This window comes from Montipora capricornis, chromosome 9 (assembly GCF_036669925.1).
Source record: "Montipora capricornis isolate CH-2021 chromosome 9, ASM3666992v2, whole genome shotgun sequence".
In the NCBI taxonomy this organism is placed as follows: domain Eukaryota; kingdom Metazoa; phylum Cnidaria; class Anthozoa; order Scleractinia; family Acroporidae; genus Montipora; species Montipora capricornis.
The window spans coordinates 46842979-46846905 of record NC_090891.1 but is presented as its reverse complement, the minus strand read 5'-3'; positions in this window follow the sequence as shown (position 1 = coordinate 46846905).

The window sequence follows — 3927 nt, the reverse complement described above, 5'->3', positions numbered from 1 at the left end:
CGACTTTATTTATCTCGAAATTCAGTGTAGGCTTAGAAAAAGTTAGTATTTTATCGCAAACGTGACTAGCCAGCCAAAAAATATAAACTAAAAAAGAGCAAACTTCAATATATTTGAATGGATGAATCTTTAGCATGCATGCATCAGTCCACAGATCTTCCCGCTTTAAATTAACTTGAATAAAGTGTTTCCAATTAAAAACAAAGAGAGAACTCGGAAGAAAGTATTTAAAACGCTCAGTTTTTTTTTATACTTTGTAAACACATGTTCGTCAGTTAACTGAGTGAAATCTCACAACTTTCAAGTCATTAAGAGGAAAAACCTTAACTGGCTCCAAGCGAGATCTACAACGCAATAATAAAAACAGAGCTCTTTTGAACTCTGGCATTTTTAATGCATATAACAATGGATTTATAACAGAGTTTGCGTAAAGTAAGCAACGTAAGGAATAGAATAAACGCAACCATGTTTCATAAGAAATGGTTTCAGACATTTCGCCCAAAGTAACACAAAAAAGAAACCAGAAAATTGTAAATGGCATCACTAGTATTAACGATACAGTTGTTACAATGAACAATGTCTTGGTCAGTTTTCTTTCTCTTCTGATTGCACCATGATGCTGAGGATGCGTTCCACAGTAAAATTTAGTAGCGATGGACGTGTAAGAAACAACCATGATAAAAAGGCAACAAAATAGGAACAAGTAGTATGATGCTTGCACGTGATAGACAGTAGTGATATCTGAGCGGCCCAGGAAAAAGATTGATAAAAAACGAAATCTGTAGACAGGGCAGCTGTAAACCAAACACCCGCAACAGCTGCTCCAAATATCTTCTTTTTGATGAGGCGATGCTTGAATGGACGAAAAGTTGCGTGCATCCGCTCCAAAGAAATAGCAGCAAGGTTTGCTACAGAGGCTGCTGGAAAGAAACTCGCCAAACTTGAAGTAACTATGAAGATCTCAAAGCTCCTGAACAATTTAATCTTCCAAAAGTTACAAAAGTTGCCCAATAACAAACTCCTAAAGATCAAGCTGTATGCAACAAACATGTCTGCAACCGCCAGGCTGATCACCAGGTAAATGCTACGCTTGCGAAGGATTCGCTCTCTCAGGTAAATAATGATTGTAAGGGCATTCATGGTCACTATAGCAACAGCTTCGATGTTAAATACTGTCAGCCAGGCAATGCACTCGGATGAAGAGAAGGGCTCGAAATATGGAGTAACTGTTCTGTTTTGGTGATGAGAATCATTGGCCATCTACGTTAAGAAAGAAAACGACGATTAGAACATTAGGATAGTTGGTGATTGGCTAAGAGAAATGCGGTTTTTAGTTAACGCAATACAAAAGAGAGGAAAGAGGTAATTCGGTAAGAAAATCGAAGGTAACAAACTAAGCATTCTGATTGGCCAATAATCACAGATAACCAATCAAATGTGAGTCCCCTGCACAATTATCATAGCTTTTCTTTTATTTAATATCAATAAGCAGCCTCAACTTGTTTTCGTACAATTTGAAAAAATTAAACACTGATAAATTTAAGACCTCTGGGCTCGTGCAGTTTAGTTGGTTTTTAAAAACCTTACAAGTTTTTTTTGTCTCAAATTGCACAAAACATCGTGATTATTCGCATACACGCAATTTCGCTTTAAAGTGATGAACCGAATGCACTTCGTATTTGTAGCATTCCGTGCTAAAATGTATTTTATCATGACCGTTTGATAAAGCAGCTGGAAATGAAGTGACACAGAGAGAACCAATAAAAGCGGCCTCTAAGTGGCGCATTGACATCAAGCACAAAAGCTCGAGTTGATGAGTCTGAATATTGATATACAAGTGGACGCTATCTTTGAGAAGACAATGTTGGGGAAACAGCCTATGTTTCAACCTTATGCAAATACTTCTGGGTTTTTTCGCGAGTTTGTCTGCTAAATGTCTTGTAAAAGCGCACAAAAAATCATTGACTTTTGCTTACCTTTTTCCCTGTAGGTTCTTTATAATCTACTCAAAATACTTCAATGCTATTCAGTCTACGTCTCGTTAACTGAAAGACAGAAAATAATCTATACCTGTTACACGTTTGTCAAATAGCGGAAATCGAAATATTTTGACTATGTATAGGTTTCCAGAAACTTGGCTCTTTTCTTCAAACGATATGTGCCAACAATTTGATATATATAGAATACATGCTTTATTTGTCGAGTCTTTTAAATGTTCAAATCCAAGTTCAAGATCAGAAAACTCCGCATATATGTTGCCGGTAAAACCCGTTCTCATGTTGAATCCGTTTTAACCTAGGTTAGGTGATCCTCATTTTACCTACGTTGAATACGCACTCAGACGGATTGAAGAAACTTTTTTGAAGCCCAAATTAAGCCTAGAGAAAAATTAGGTCAGGTTAGAATTAGTGCTGGTTTTTAAACATCGATATCAATTGACTTACTATACAAAAGTAAGTTATGAAAAGAACTGTGTTGGGCTGCGCATGTTCGTCGTCGTAGTGTAGTGGTGAAGACACAGGACTATAGATTTGGAAGGTCCGAGCTCAATCACCGGTTAAGTGCACAGAACATTTCTTTGTTCCCTAACTTTCTTGTTATGTTGAGACTAAGTGGATCAGTGTATGAATGCAGAAACCGATAAGGTGATATGAAACATTAAGATGTGTTGAGATGCGTAAGGCAGAGCTTGCTGGAAGGTATAGGTGTTTTCAATCCTAACTAGGTAGAGTGCATATTCAACCTAGGTAAAATGCAGATCACGACTTTAACCTTTAAGATAAAAACGGATTCAAACTGAGAACTGATTTGACCGACAACATTTTTGAGACAATAAGAATTTTGAAACAATAAGAGACTAAAATATTTGCTCAAAAATCCAAGCAACGACAATAAGGTTTTAGAATACAAGAATGAAGCGCAAATTAAGGTACGAAAAGCGAATGAGAAAATTTATCATTTCTTAAAGTTTGAAATTTGAAATGTCAATGAAAAATGCCTTAGAGTACGAAAATAAAGAACAAAAGGAGATTAAAGAGAAGAAAAGCGATGGAGATGACAACGACTGGGGAAAATAGACAAACTGTTACAGCTTTGCAAGAATATTCTGGTTTTCTTAGTTTTATTGTCATTTCAAGTTAGTTTAAAGTTTGTTTACCGAATATTCAAAAACAAGAAGGTAAATGAAGTAATATACCAGGCTTTTGTTCCCGTTTTGAACAAAAACCAGCCAATATGGTAACAGGAAACCGGTTGCTGCAAAACTTATCAATTTCAACTGTTGAAAAGAATTTCAAAGCAGGGCAAATATAATACAATGCTTGCTTTTAAGACGCTAAATTACTAACCTTGGACACACCTCTTTCAGTTTTCGTCTTGGGCAATTTGTCATCAACCTTGTCTTACATTCCAAAGTGCAAACTACGACACCTTTTTATTTTTCCATGAAATTCAGTGACGTCATTGTGCTTCGCTCTCACGCGAACCATTCAAGTGGAAAAAATTAGCAGTGTAAGTTAAGTTAAGGACCTCGACCTTTGTGATTAAAAGCCGATATATATTTTCTTCCAAGAAAAAGTATTCGAGTTTTCTAGCTGTTTCTTAAACTTGCGTAATTGCGCTGAATGGAAATTTGCTATAGAAGATGTAACCCGAGAGGAAGAAGTTTAAAGTAAGGTTAATTCACAAATTTGGTCACCTGTCCAGCATAGAATAATAACGCCACCACGAGGTCATGTTATTGATCGTTGGCATTTTACAAAAGAACTAACTGTTTCCCGCTTTCAAGTATTATGTAATGAGGTACTGAAAGTACATTCTAAATTAACTGTTTCCCGCTTTCAAGTAATATGTAATGAGGTAATGAAAGTACATTCTAGTGTTTATTTAAAAAGACGGGTCTGACATTTAGGCTTTAAAATTTCAAAT